Here is a 16,607-nt window from a genome sequence, read left to right as displayed (position 1 = left end):
TCTACAAACATAAGACGTAGCTAAAAATAATTGAAAAGGGCAGCAAAAGTAATGAGAGTAAATAGACACAGCCACTAAGTGCCAGCAAATGGAAACTTGAGATTGTTGTCCCGCCTCCGCACTGTTCTGATTAGTCGACTGCTTTGTAACTGACAGTTATGAGCTGCACAAATGCGTGGATCAGCTTAAATTACACCCAAATCCGCGGCTTCATACTAATCTTCCACCCGCCACCTGCCCGCACAAATAGTTTTATCTGATATATATATATATATATATATATATATATATATATATATATATATATATATATATATATATATATATCCACACCTGACCCGCACTCGATCGTCACTTTAATAATTCTTATTCTTTAGGCATGATGATAGGTCACCGTGGATATTAACAGCAGATTCAGTGAGCTAATTTGCACATCTCTGATAGTAAAATAATACGTTTATCGTAAACGTTTTTAAACGAACATTTATTTATAAAAACAAAAGTTTGTCTTTAGACAATATTTTCTTCATTTTTAAATACAGAAAGTAAAAAGACATTTTAGCTTTTACAGATACAAAAAGGGTGCCACTTCAGCCTAAACAGCAGCTATGTTGGGTTTACTTGGCCCTTTTCTTCGCAATGTGCAAAAACAGAACAGCATCTACTGTGCCTAAATGCGGGCAATTCTGCCTCGCCTCCAAAACACGGCCCGCTGCACAGAATGAGCTTTCGCTCACACCCCTTGTTGTAGGAATGAACAAGATTCTCCTCACAAGCCGCTGCTGTCGTGGAAATAAGTGATCTTGTTTCTCATACAACGATAGCAAATTTTCCTCTGATGACTCCTCTAACTGAAACTTTGAACAGTACTCTGGCACTTCACCCATTATTTTGAGCATCTCATCTTCCCATTCTGCAAAGCCCACTCTCTGTTTGTTCGCTGGTCCACAGCCATGTCCTGCTACATCCACCCGCAATTAATCATAATGTATTTTTTTATGACCTACCCGACCGACCTGCAGATTATCCGCAGCGTTCGCTGATATAACCGCCATCTGCGCATCAAGTTCTTTTAACTTCATACAGCATCTAAAAAACGTGTTTCTTACGTGTGCGATGCTTCAAGACACAAGAGATGAGTTTAGCGATCACACGTTCGTCAAGCATGTTTACATTGGAAAAACTGTAAAAGTGACACATTTCAAACGATAAACATGTTTTATGTAAACCGCCCCTTTATACTTCCTTTTTGTTGGCTTGTTGAGCAGTGCACGGTGCTGCTTATGTTGCTAGGCAACCATTGTATTAATGTTCTTGGTGCTGGAACTCATGACATCAGGTGCTTTTTCAACGTTTTTTTCAACTGCAGGAGATTACATGGCAAGGTGTTGGGACAAATAAATATCATACAAAACTCTCACTGCCAATAGAAAACTATCTTAAAAAAGATAATCATGTTTTCGAGTAGCCTACTCACTCATGCCTTAGGTTTTTGGACTTGATATAAACATTTCACAAAATCGTGTTTTATAACATGAATCATATTAAAGACTATAAGTGAATCTTTTCAAAGAAATTGGACCATAAAACACATTTTCAAAAGTTTGCATTTCAGGTTGACAAAATGCCATTGGTGTATTCTAAAAATGTGTTATTTCAATGCAATCTCACAACAATTCGTAACTTTTTGATTTAGTGGCTAATTTGTATGAATTTGTACAATCTAATTCATACAATTTAGTATGATTTGCTTATCACCCAATGACGGGTAAGGTTGGGTGCCACGTCACTTTTTAAAAATTGTACATTTTCGTACGACTGAACTCATTAATTGATTTGCCCTCCGCAGTGGTTAGACCCTCAGTAGTGATTATTAAACCGAACTGAACTGAACTGAACTTAAACACTAAAAACTGAACTACACTATTCCAATTTACTATTATCTTTTATGTAAAGCTGCTTTGACACAATCTACATTGTAAAAGCGCTATACAAATAAAGCTGAATTGAATTAAAAATACGAATTCATACAAATTAGCCAGTAAACTGTCAAAACGTTAAATATTTACGTTTCCTCCTGAAATCAGGCTGGTTATTTTTCACCCCAAGTTGTGTAAAATATGGACAAGACCAACCACTGGGTTATTTTTTATTATTTAAATGTATAGACAAACTTTAATCAAATATTTGGGTTTGGCCAAAATGCCATTGGTGTATTCTAAAAAATGTGTTATTTCAACGCAATCTCACAGCAATTCGTAACTTTTTGATTTAGTGGCTAATTCGTATGAATTTGTACAATCTAATTCATACAATTTAGTATGATTTGCTCATCACCCAATGACGGGTGGGGTTGGGGTGCCAGGTTACTTTTTTAAAATTGTACATTTTCGTACGACTGAACTCATCGATGGATTTGCCCTCTGCAGTGTTTAGACCCTCAGTAGTGATTATTAAACCAAACTGAACTAAACTGAACTTAAACACTACAAACTGAACTACACTATTCCAATTTACTATGATCTTTTATGTGAAGCTGCTTTGACACAATCTACATTGTAAAAGCGCTATACAAATAAAGCTGAATTGAATTGAAAATACGAATTCATACAAATTAGCCAGTAAACTGTCAAAACGTTAAATATTTTCGTTTCCTCCTGAAATCAGGCTGGTTATTTTTCACCCCAAGTTGTGTAAAATATGGACAAAACCAACCACTGGGTTATTTTTTATTATTTAAATGTATAGACAAACTTTAATCCAATATTTGGGTTTGGCCATAGGTTACCCTCATTTGGTTTGATATAACCCGGTGTTTACAATTTTTTTAGTGTGTACAAATGAGCAGCCAATACTGGACTAGTTTGAAAAGAAGCATACCTTCAGACAAGCTTTAGATTAGCCTCTATTTTTATGTTCGATTTGTTCTGCTACCTTTAAATAAAAAAGTAAAATTAACCCAATATTAGGTTGAAATTAAAATGGATTAACATTGGGGATTTCATCATATTTTAACCCAGGTCTGTGGTTTGTCTATATTCATCCTCATTACCCAAATATGCATTGGAGTGGACATTTTGATTAAAACATTTTATTGAATCCATTAGGTATGGAAGTATTGACACATGTCAAGCATGATCTAATTTGATCTTGATTAACAATCTCTTTATTTAATTCAGTATCCAAATAAATATTTAAGCGACATCCTACTTCTCTAATGGAGAAATTCTTTTAAATATATTTATTTAAAAAGTCATAAATTGTTTACATGACAGATTACTCAAACATAGGCTATCACTTACAGTTTTGACAAAATACTTTTAAAATCATAAGTAGGCGCCGTTAATTTATCAAAATGCTTCTGTTCATTATTATTTTTTTCCTGACTGATTATGACCGTCCTTCCTGAGGTAAAGTCACGTGACATTGTTTTCACCTGTTTCACTGACGATAGCGATTGGAATGCTGACCAAGAGAGAAAATGGGATGTTTTATGTTTCAGCAAGTACCTTTGATATTCGTTTTTGATTATTTTCTGTGGTAACTACTAGTTGTTACTAGTAAAGAGGAAGATACCAACTGTTCACCTGAACTTCGCGTCAACGCGACCACGCCATGTTAAAGAGCGCCAAAACGGTAGGCCATTTTATTTTTGATTGTTCTCCGTTAATAACTAACAAAATGAAAGCTGCAGTTGTTTTTAATCAATGGTAAACTTTACTGGAAAGGAGGTGTGCTACAGATCATGCTTATTCAAGTTTAAATACGCAAGAACAGCATACAACTGGACTGAAAAATCCAGCTTAAACCAGCCTAGGCTGGTTGGCTGGTTTTAGCTGGTCAACCAGGGTGGTTTTAGAGGGGTTTTGGCCACTTCCAGGCTGGTTTCCAGCCATTTCCAGCCTGGTCTTAGCTGGTCAGGCTGGGAGATGACCAGCTAAAACCAGCTTGACCAGCCTATCCAAGCTGGGAGTCCAGCCAAAATCAGCTTTATCCAGCTTAAACCAGCCTGGTCAAGCTGGTTTTAGCTGGATTTGGCTGGTCAAAACCCCTCTAAAACCAATCTGGTCGACCAGCTAAAACCAGCCAACCAGCTGATCAACATGGGTTTGAAAATGAAGATGTAGATTATTAGGATGTGAAGTGTCAATTTTAGCACTTTTAGTTCTTAATTAGCCAATTAGCAAATTGCTACCATATTGTGGTGAAAGCAGAACTAAATTCTTCAAGTGATTTTAAGTGATTCATGAGGTGCTTTTGGCAATTTCGAATAACTTTTTCTGCTAGTTTCTATGTTGCTAACATGTTTGCTGTAGTGTCTTGTCCCCTTTCTTTTTGGTGGTTGCTATGGCATTTTGCGTGGTATGTTGTTTTTGTTGTTTGTCAAACAATTACAATAATACTCTGCTTGGTTGAGGGGTTGCTAGGGTATTGTTAGTGGTTGTCAAGCAGTTGCTAATTGTTCTAGCTCGATGTTAGGTGGTTGTCTGATTAAAATGTCTGGTTATTTTGATTTCTATGACTTATTAACTTAGTCGGGCCAGACAGAGTCTTTTGCTATTTCTGCTGAGAATTTTGTAAAAAATCTGTGGATTTATGCTGAATGAGTTTGGGAATATCATAACTAATAACTTAGTATATGAAAATAATATTAAATTTATTTAATGTTTACAGTGCAAATACAACTAGATCCACTTATGTGTTAAACAAAGCAAGTGTCTTGTATTATATCTACTGAAAGACAGAAAATATGACTTTACAAACTGTATTAATAAATCATATGGACATTTTAATATTCCTATTATTATATCACAATAATATTACTGAAATTAAAAAATTAGTAAATAACACACATGTACACATGAAATAAATCCTACTGAAAAATCCAGCTTAAACCAGTCTAGGCTGGTTGGCTGGTTTTAACTGGTTGATCAGGCTGGTTTTAGAGGGGTTTTGGCCATTTCCAGGCTGGTTTCCAGCCATTTCCAGCCTGGTCTTAGCTGGTCAGGCTGGGAGATGACCAGCTAAAACCAGCTTGACCAGCCTAGCCAGGCTGGGAGCCCAGCCAAAACCAGCTATATCCAGCTCAAACCAGGGTGGTCAAGCTGGTTTTAGCTGGATTTAGCAGGTCATTTTTCAGCCTGACCAGCTAAGACCAGGCTGGAAATAGCTTGAAACCAGCCTGGAAATGGCCAAAACCCCTCTAAAACCAGCCAACCAGCCTAGGCTGTTTTAAGCTGGATTTTTCAGCAGGGATAGACTCAACGATGGGCTAAAAATCTGTAGATATTTGTGGATATCTGCTTGCACAGATTTTGTGTTGGCCTGCTGATTAGCAATGTGCTATACATCAAAGTATCCAAAAAAGAAGTTCTGGATTAGCGAACGACGGTTATTGTTTCTTGTTTTGCATATTGTTGGTCTGTTTTATTCCTTGTCAACCAGCAATCACTCAAGTCAAATGAAGTCACCAGGCTTTACCTGGTAAAATACTACATTGCTCAGTGCTCAACACAACAGCTGCTCTTTTAATATTCATTATTTGCTGTATTTTGTAATAAGGATCTTCTGCAAAAAGTTAGACTTCTGATTATTAATTTGCCTCTAATATCAAATGTCAGTAAACTGTTAAAACATTGCTACAGATCATGCTTATTCAAGTTTAAATAAGCAAGAACAGCATACAACTGGACTTGCTAATCAACATGGGTTTGAAAATGAAGATGTAGATTATTAGGATGTGAAGTGTCAATGTTACACCCCTCGAGATGAAACAAAGGCTCAAGTCGTTCTTGATTTTAAGTGAAGTTTATTCATAAACTAATTTCGAGAGGAGCACGTGATTATGATTGAACACAGCTGGTTCTGCATTAGCATGCTTGATCCACCAATCAGGCCATTCCTAACCACTATAAAGAGCCAGGGTTTTCTCACTACAGTCATCTTCGATTTGAAGAATACACTGCTCTGCATCAGCTGCTACTGCTACTGCTACTGCTACTGCTTCTGCTTCTGCTACTGCTTCTGCTACTGCTACTGCTACTGCTACTGCTACTGCTACTGCTACTGCTACTGCTACTGCTACTGCTACTGCTACTGCTACTGCTGCTACATCAACTTCTCCAGCTACATCTACTTCAACTTCTACAGCTACATCAACTTCTCCAACAACAACAACAACTTCTCCAACAACAACTTCTCCAGCTACATCAACTTCTCCAGCTACATCAACTTCTCCAACAACAACAACAACTTCTCCAGCTACATCAACTTCTCCAGCTACATCTACTTCAACTTCTCCAGCTACATCAACTTCTCCAACAACAACAACTTCTCCAGCTACATCAACTTCTCCAACAACAACAACTTCTCCAGCTACATCAACTTCTCCAACAACAACATCAACTTCTCCAGCTACATCAACAACTTCTCCAACAACAACAACTTCTCCAGCTACATCAACTTATCCAACTACAACTTCTCAACCTTCTACTTCAAATTGCCTCACACAATGCAATCTCTGTGTCTTCAACCCAATTCTCCAACAAAATCACAGTAAAAACTCGATCACCATCCATGAACTTTGCCTAAACTCTTAATGCTTGCGATCCAAGCTGAACTCTCTTCTAGGGGTGCACCAGCGGTAACATACATGACACTTTTTAAGGGGAAGCCTCACAAACTACAACTAAGATTAAACATCCATCTTTAAATGATGATTCTAGCGTGAATAGAATGACTCACCTCTCAATCAAGGTTCTAGACAATCCAATCCTTAAAACATCAGTCCACAACTTATGCATACATTGATAAACATCCATGTTAATCCTCCAAACTAGTCGCTGTGGTGCATTCAATAGAGTAGCGTCTCCAATCATAACACTAGTTCTCTGGCAAACAAAATGACCGCCAGCCTTTTTCTGCAACTTTGATTGACACTCCTTCAAGCCAATAGCTGAAAGGAGAAGCGTCACCTTCCAATGAACTCTCAAAAATTTGAGATGGTCCCACCCTCTCTCATGACAAGCTCATGAATGATTATCATTACATTTACACAATTACTACTAAATGGTGACATTAATTTTAAGTTCAGGGTTTGATGTTGGCAGATGATAAATAAATAAATACATAAATTAATAAATAAATAATAAAGAAAATAAATAATTAAATGTATAAATCAAGGGAAAAAAAAAAAAAAAAAAAAAAAAAAACTGCCACATCTGATAGCAGTTTAACTTCTAAAAAGTTTACTCTGCTACTGAAAAACATTCAACGCATTAGGCATAGAAGTCCAATCGTAATATGCCCCAGTGACTCATGTCCATACACTTATAAGCCAGAAGCTTATAATGGCAAGTTGGTTAGATGTGAAAACAGCAAAGAAACAAACTTCCCGCTTTGACTTCCACGAATGAGAGGAGGACATTTCTGACATGTCTGATGTTTCATCAATTGACTCTGCGTTAGATACAAACCAAGGGGTTTAAACTCCACTATAATTCCACCTACCCTGTCTTCAAGAGGTACATCAGGACTACTAGACGAGCAGATTTCCCATTTAATATGCCATCCTTAGGAGGGACAAATGCCTACCTCTACTATCTTGCTCGTTGCGACAATAAGGCTTCGTACCATGCATTAACAAAGGCACTTCCACACTTAGTTGCCCATGCTCTTATTAAGACGCCCCGCATGGTTATCAGCTAAAATAATTTATTGTGTTTGCCATACATGTATCATGTTGTAATGTCATTTCTGATTCTCTCTTGTTTTTCTCATTTCAGAGATCATGTCAGCTGGTTGCAGAATCTGACCCTCATCCAACCTATTACACTCCACATCCATTTCTAAATACATTTACACTCTTTGCAAATGACACTTTTCCACTCACCTAGCCCACACCCTCGATGCCATATTCACACTAGCCTTTTTAATTTAAGTCTTCTGAACGAAGTATGACATTTCAATCCAACAATACACCTAACCATATCTGATCTATCTTCGCAGGATGAAGGGATGCAGGATGATATCCGTTCCCCCACACACCCGTTCTAAACAGGCCCGGATTGGCTAATCGGGAGGACCGGGAGAATTCCCGGTGGGCCGGTCCATTTTTTTTGGCCGCGAGGGCCAGTGTCCCTAGCTCCAGAATCTGTTGCTCTCAGCAGTGACACTTTTTTTTTTTTTTTTTTTTTTTTTTTTTTTAATTTATTTACTTGACCACAGCCTTTTTATTCATTATTTTACCGCAACTTTTCTCTTTTGTTGTTGTTGTGGTCGAGTGGTTAGCACGTTAGGTTAAGACGCTGCGGACCCAGGTTCGATCCTTGCTAGAGTAATTTAGTGTTTTCATTTTTATTGATAAGATATATAATACTGTTAGGGTTGTAGAACATTTGAGGTTCTAAAGCAGCTGTTTTCTGATAGTGCCATTAGAAACTGATTTGGAAATATTTATTTACTTATTTTAATATAGTCAGTCGTGAACTGAGGTGGGCTGGTCTGAGGCTTGAAACTCCAGAGCTGAAAAGGTGTCCCACTCTGGCCCTGGTTCTAAACCTCTTAGCATTTTTACACCAGAGAAAAGCAATACCACCTCGGAGAAGCCCAGACGATCCTCTCCAACCAACTTCCACCATCATGCATTATTGGGTATGAAGTATGACTCTGTCATTTCCTTCCTATTTCCCTTCCTATTTTACATAGGAGCTCCTTCACTACCCTTCCCCGTTTTTCTAGCTTTAACTTTTTTTCTCTCCAAATTTAAACTATCCTATACTTCTATTCACTTTCATTCACCACAGCTTCGACCAATTCAGGGGTTTTCTTGAGTTTCAGTTGCTGCAACAGGAACGTTCTAAATGAGCTTGCATACACTTACGAATTTTCTAAATAGCACTATCGTTGCACTCCCCGCACTAATACAGCAGTAAATGCTTCTGCTGGAGCACAAGTTGCCTCCATACTGGCCCACTACACCACTGCAGCCGCAGAAATGCTCCGCAGAGCTGCACACCCAAAGCACCACTGCTACCGCAGTGACCCTCTAGCATATGTCTTATTCACTTTCATCTTTACATGTCACTAAAGGCAGTATTTAACGTCCTTGCGGGAGCACTCAAAACTTACTAATATCGACTGTTTAGGTGCTCCACTTAACTATACACCCCATTAACATCACTGCAACTGCAGTGACGCTCTAGCTGAGCCCCTTTTTCACTTTCATCTCTAAATATCACTGCTAATAGTACTTAGTATTTCCGTGTGAGGCTCTAATACTGAGTACCACTGCACCTCTGCTACTGCAGAGACGCTTTGCCGAGCCTTATTCTCCCTCTGCACCACTGCTGCAACAGTTAAGCTTTGCCTGAGCTGCAACTGCAGAGACGGCTGTTTAGCCTTAATTCTATGCACCACTGATTTTATTGCACTTCTGTAACTGCAGAGAAGCTCTGCTGAGATTATTTTTCCCCTGCACCAATGCTGCAGCAGTGACGCCCTGCCTGAACAGTCTTCCAACAACAGATATAAACTCTGTCATTGGTCCTCTAACACCTTTAAATCCTCAATTTGCCTCAGCCAATATTTCCTCAGAGAAGCCCAGCTGATTCTCTGTTGCAGACTTCAACCTAGTTTCCAAGCAGCACGACTCTGTCTGTTCTTCCTACTTTCTGTCTTAGTTGCATAGGACTCATTTTTACTAAACTTTCCTTTTTATTTTATTAAACTTCCCTTCTCTTCCTCTTCATAATTTTTCAATTTCACTTGCACTCATTCTCCGCAGCTCGGACTCCCACAGGGGTAGCCCCAAGCTCCCACTGCCACAGCAGTGAAGCTCTTTAAGAGCTCACATGTACACTTTTCAAAAAATTTAACCATTATCACACTCCCCCGCAACAATACAGCCATAAAGGCTTAGCGGAAACTCGTATTGCTTACATACTGACCACCATCACACCTTTACAGCAGCTCCACTTAATTACATTGCATTGTAGTATCAATTTATTTTCCATCACCACACTCCCCGCTATAATACAGCTGTAAAGGCTTAGCGGGAACATGTATTGCTTTCACACATATAATGCACCAGACTCTGAATACCTATGCACCCCTGCAGCCACAGAGTCGCTCTACTGTGCCTGATTCCTATCTGCTACACAGCTGTTAATCAGCTCTCCAAAGTGCACTTCCCTTTAGATACCGACTTCCACCGCACCTCTGCAGCCGCAGAGACGCTCAGCCGAGCATCACTCCCCTCTACATCACTGCCGCAGCAGTGACGCTTAGCAAGCGCATATACACTTCCACTTAGCAATCCACTATTGATACACTCTCCAGCACTGCCAAAGCAGTTAAACGTCTCTGCGGAGGCGTATTTACCTTCCAGATACTGACTTCCATTGCACCTCTGCAGCAGCAGAGACGCTCAGCCGAGCATCATTTACATCCCCTGCACCACTGCTGCAGCAGTGACGCTCTGCTGGAGCTCATGCACACTTCCATTACACTTATACCACTTCTGTCAGTCCCAGCACTGCTAAAGCAGTTAAAACGCTGCTGCAGAAGCGTATTCTTCCCCTTAGTACTGACTACCACCGCACCTCTGCAGTCGCAGAGACGCTCAGCCGAGCATCACTCCCCTCCACATCACTGCCGCAGCAGTGACGCTCAGCGAGCGCATATACACTTTCATTTAGCAACCCAATACTGATACACTCTCCAGCACTGCTAAAGCAGTTAAACGTCCCTGCGGAGGCGTATTTCCCTTGCAAATACTGACTTCCATTGCACCTCTGCAGCAGCAGAGACGCTCAGCCGAGCTTCATTTACATCCCCTGCACCACTGCTGCAGCAGTGACGCTCTGCTGGAGCTCATGCACACTTCCATTACACTTATACCACTTCTGTCAGTCCCAGCACTGCTAAAGCAGTTAAAACGCTGCTGCAGAAGCGTATTCTTCCCCTTAGTACTGACTACCACCGCACCTCTGCAGTCGCAGAGACGCTCAGCCGAGCTTCATCCCCCCCTGCACCACTGCTGCAGCAGTGTCGCTCCACCGGAGCTCACGCACACTACCATTTATCCATACCACTACTGACACCCCCCCCCCATTGGACTGCCAAAGCGGTTAATCAGTTAACCGCTTCTCATCTGCAGCTACAGCTCCGCAGAACCTTACAGCTTCATTTTCCATCACTACTATACTAAATCTTTACGAAACTCACCACATATGTTTTAAACCTTTACACTTCACTTACCCCACTCACTCTCCCGCTGGTCCTTACAATTAACAGGACCCGGGAGCACACATAGTCATACATAAGCACTTTCAGTTAATTTTTACACCCACACCAGTCTCTGTTGCTCCTCCAAGCTATTTCTGTATCACTTTTCAGCAGCCGGATATGGCATTAGTCTCCTGTGCTTTTTGGGGGGTTCTTCAAATATGCGGCTGCTGTCCCGAGTGGAGCATTTTGGGGAGTTGTCGAGATCTACCTGAGCTCGAGGCTCCCCTCTCTTCCTCCAAACGGGAGGGAGCCCAGGGCTCAAGAACCTTCGAGCTCAGGGCTCTCTCCCGGGACAGCATGCCAAACTTGCTTATAATCAATCATCAGCTAAGTGTGAACTCTTGAAGTGAAGTTTATTCATAAACTAATTTCGAGAGGAGCACGTGATTATGATTGAACACAGCTGGTTCTGCATTAGCATGCTTGATCCACCAATCAGGCCATTCCTAACCACTATAAAGAGCCAGGGTTTTCTCACTACAGTCATCTTCGATTTGAAGAATCCCCCCTTCCACCCCTACCTTTTCACCTTCCCTCGATAGGGCAGCACGGTGGCTCAGTGACTAGCACTGTCGCCTCACAGCAAGAACGTCACCGGTTCTAGTTCCTTAACAGGCCGGGGGTCGTTTCTGTGTGTAGTTTGCATGTTCTTCCCGTGCTTGCGTGGGTTTTCCCCGGGTTCTCCGGTTTCCTCCCACATTCCAAAAACATGTACAACAAGTTAATCGTTAAATCTAAATTTAAATACAGGTAATTTAATAATGCAGCATATCTTTTAATAGCCTTCAATCTTACTCTTTAGCTATTATAAAAAGGGGAGTTGTCGAGATCTACCTGAGCTCGAGGCTCCCCTCTCTTCCTCCAAACGGGAGGGAGCCCAGGGCTCAAGAACCTTCGAGCTCAGGGCTCTCTCCCGGGACAGCATGCCAAACTTGCTTATAATCAATCATCAGCTAAGTGTGAACTCTTGAACTGACATTTATTCGGACACGAGTCTGTAGTCTTGTACATTCTAGCCTTGCACTCCTTTATGTCCCAATATTGCCGTCAGAACTACGAAAAGAAATACATAAACTTCAATTAACCCTTTGAAGGTGATGTTGCACGTAATGAACAACATACATACAACCAAAAGATAAAGTGCACATTCAACATGTAAAGAAATACACTTAATTGGCTAATTATACATTACATACGGACACATAATCATACATGTTCACATACGTTAACACCAAACGACACATACCTCGTTGGCCTCTCTAACTCAAGAGGAATAAACTTGAAGGGTTGCAGTTTCTCTTAAACAAACTTCTTTGCACTTCTTAAACCTTCTTAAAAACTTGTTTTAGCACAGCACCTTGTGGCTGAACTACTTGTAGTGGATCGGAAGAATATCTTCATTGCAACAATGAAATAATTCCCAAGCTAAACATAACAAGAAAAGGTTCCCCCCTCCCCCTTATAGTTTTAGTTAAATAACTTTAAATGAATTAACATGCATTAACAACAAATGTACATTACTTATTTATTCTAATGATTAATTTGAACATTTTAACTATTTATTGACCTTTTAATGTAAAGTTTATGTTTATAGAGTGTAGGGTTGTAACGGTATGAATTTTTTACGGTATGATAATCGTCTAAAACAATACCACGGTTTGACGGTTTCGCGGTATACGGTATGTTACAAATGTTACAAAATAATAGAACAGTGAAGCAAATTTGACTTTTTCCAAATAATATATTTTTAGTTACTATAAACAACACCACTTACAATGAACAAATAAAAATAAGAAAATAATAAATAATGTGTCAAAGTCCAAATAAAGTCCAAATAAACATGGTGCAAATCCTCAGTAAAAAATAGATATGAATATTTACTATACTATAAATAGTTACATAACGAAACTAAATTCAATATGGAACATCCTTAGGTTTTATGTGCCAGCATGGATATGGTTGTCTGTGGATATGGATTTGGATATGGTTGTCTGCAATGCTGACAAACAGCTGCACCTTCATTTGCGTCTTTTGAAAACAGCAAGAGCAGCAGTTCGTCTTTGCTGTGTCACTGTTTTGTCATGTTTCTGTGCTGCTGTGCATGCAAAAGTACTTAGTATGAGAATTATTTCATGAAAAACTTTTTTTTTGCGTTTTATTTAGCCGCGCATAAATGTATGCCTATCTCTCATTCCGTGTTGTTCAAAAAGCTTGGTCCACAAACAAAAGCGAAACCTATGCTTATTGGTTGTGATATAGCGAGTTTGAACCAATCTGGGCATGGAGGAGGGACAATGCATCAATGTATCATGTCTGATTTGTCCGGAGACACAGTGACGAGCGTTTCTTTGTCAAATCAGCGTTGTCAAATGTTGATAACGTAACCGCACTGATTGTTATGTGATACAGCACTGGAAAGCTGAGATTCTCTTCTTTATGCCAATCTTTGAATTGTATGAATCGGATCAGCGGATCAAAAGTTATTAAACATTTAAGAGCAATACTTATTTTTAGCCGCGGGCGGCTGTCTCGGTCTTTAAGGGTTAAAACCGTTGATATGCAATTGTTCATGGTATGATAATCGTGCACGTTCAAATCGTGGTAAACCGTCATACCGGTATATTGTTACAACCCTAATAGAGTGTAATATATAAGCATTGCTTCTGACGGCAGCTACAGTCAATTTTAGCACATTTAGTAGTTAATTAGCCAATTAGCAAATTGCTACCATATTGTGGTGAAAGCAGAACTAAATTCTTCAAGTGATTTTAAGTGATTCATGAGGTGCTCTTGGCAATTTGAATTACTTAAGGATTAAGGATTTTCTGCAAAAAGTTAGACTTCTGATTATTAATTTGCCTCTAATAACAAATGTCAGTAAACAGTTAAAACATTGAAAACGTACAGTTGGATTAGTTAGATGCTTTGGTTCACTGAAGCATGTGTTACACGATCTAACAGTACAAATGACCTTCCCAACTATCAATGTATAGTTTACATCCTGTATATGGGTTATTCTTACTAAACCATTAAAACATCACGGCATTTAGGTTTTTAAATATAAAGCTTAATCATTTAGTAATATTTAAGAAACAAATACGAATTATTATTATTTTATTTATTTGTTGCCCTCAAAGTTCATTGACAGGTTTTTGTACAGTAAATATGCTCACATATTACAAATGAGAGGTTTTACCTTAACTTTTTTGTGAGAATCACCCAAATTTATTTATCTATCTATCCATCTATCCATCTATCCATCTATCCATCTATCTATCTATCTATCTATCTATCTATCTATCTATCTATCTATCTATCTATCTGTGTGTATTTAATTAAATCGGCATTATCAGTTCATTATAGGCAGGGCCTTTTAAACTCAATTAAATTAAAATGAAAGGTAGCATTAAACTGCATGCAGAATAAATAGATTTACCGATTATTTAAAATCATCTTTCTCCAGTAGGGGGCGTCAGAGTTTCTCAGTGTGTTTCAATACCTAGTGTGTATTTTTTCCTCCCTAATTTTTGGAGTGTCATTTGATATGTGGCACTCGAGTCATTTTCTCCCATGTCTCCTCTGTAAATACATAACGCAGAAAATATAAGAGCTGGCACACCGTCTGATTGCAGCTATTTGGAGTGATTACAGCAGAACGTCTCTGTCCTTTAAACGCTGCCGGACGGGGGCCCGAGGGGACCCGATACCTTCATTATATCATTACTCCTGCGGCCGGAGAAAACAGCAGCCCACTGTTTTTACTTAGAGTCCTGACCGCAGTCGTCTGCTACTGTAACTGCACACTTCCACAGGAAAATCACTCCACGTCTCATTCAGGTCTCAAGTGTTTCTCCTTGAGCTGAAATGGAGGATTTTAAGCCTAAAGATGTGAAAAAGAGTCCAAATGATCTGTCGTTTTTTCTAGGAGAGCTTCAGAAGTGTTCAAAAAGACTAATCTCAATTTACAATCAAATATTTCTCTTAAAAAAAGCTAAAACTAAAAGTATTTTGAAGCCAAATATTACTGACAATGAGTGATAAGATTATCTTAAATGGTTTAATATTGAAAGCAAAAATTCCAACTGGGTGACTTGATTGCTGTCATTTTTAAAGCTTTACAGGTTCAATTTATATAAAAATTAAAATATATAAACAAAATTAGATATTTAAATATGAAATATAGCATTTTAGGTAGAACAATTATTCATATAGTAAAAGTAAAGAAACTAATTAATGTCTTAATTAAATTTTATTTATTTTAATTAATGTAAAATTTATTTAACATTTAACACACAAGTTAAAATTCTGTCTCAAAGATAAATATCTCAAATGGCAAATTTTATAAGTAAAAAAACCCCAAAACAACAGTGTTTACATATTAAATACATACACACGCATATTAGGGATGCTCCGTTCAGGACTTTTGCAGCTTATACAGAGCACAGGGGTCCGTTCTTCGTACGTGGATTGCTCAGTTAGCTGGATTTGGTTATCGACGATTTGACATGATCCAGGATCGTTTCGTTCTTCAAAACTGATCTGAGAGTTGTTGTCATAGCAACAGTTCTGCTAGCTCAAACCTGGTCGGAAGCAGGATTAGGTCGGCTCAGTTCAAGCAAAGATAATACAGAAAGTATGTACCAAATTCTGATATTTTCTTACAGTAGTAGTTATTTACACTTGGGAAAATACAAAATTTTTAAAAACTACATAAAGTTATAGTTATTAATAAAACAAATGAAGTTGTATATTAATAAAACTTATGCAATCTGCACCCCCGAAATGAAAGTAGAAAGACTGCCACCTGGTGTTGCAAAGAGAAAACTTATTGATATTAACTTTTTAGATCGTTTTAGTACAATTAGTTTATATATATATATATATATATATATATATATGTGTGTGTGTGTGTGTGTGTGTGTGTGTGTGTGTGTGTGTGTGTGTGTGTGTGTGTGTGTGTATATATATATATATATATATATATATATATATATATATATATATATATATATATTAATGCTGCACAATATATTGTTTCAGCATCGATATCGTAATGTACATATCTGCAATAGTCGCATCGTAGCATGTGCAATGTCCAGTCGTGATTTTAGTTTAATAGTTTGTTGTTGAGAAAGTTTTCCATAATCTATTGAAAGTTTATTATTTGCATGTTTTTAGACCTGTAAATATCATTAAGCATTTCAATAGAGCTTAAAATCACAAGAAATTCTAACGTTTGCAACTTTAGATTACAAAGATTATTTATATTTAATTAAATATATACACATTGGATAATATACAGTGATATTTTGCACTCA

General features: G+C 38.4%; 1 long non-coding RNA gene across 2 annotated transcripts in view; it reads left to right on the top strand.

Annotated features, from left to right (window-relative positions):
• The first annotated feature begins 3,418 nt into the window (after positions 1–3,418).
• Positions 3,419–16,607, top strand: part of LOC147845504 (uncharacterized) — a 150,682-nt gene continuing 137,493 nt past the window's right edge. For both annotated transcript variants that reach the window (XR_015480332.1, XR_015480331.1), the window contains exon 1: positions 3,419–3,636. This is a non-coding gene — a long non-coding RNA (uncharacterized LOC147845504). The remainder of the gene's footprint in view (positions 3,637–16,607) is intronic.

The sequence above is a fragment of the Danio rerio genome, chromosome 3 (assembly GCF_052040795.2).
Source record: "Danio rerio strain M-AB ecotype USA chromosome 3, GRCz13ab, whole genome shotgun sequence".
NCBI classification, from domain to species: Eukaryota; Metazoa; Chordata; class Actinopteri; order Cypriniformes; family Danionidae; genus Danio; species Danio rerio.
The sequence above is the reverse complement of the archived record's forward strand: the minus strand, read 5'-3'. Positions and strand labels throughout refer to the sequence as shown.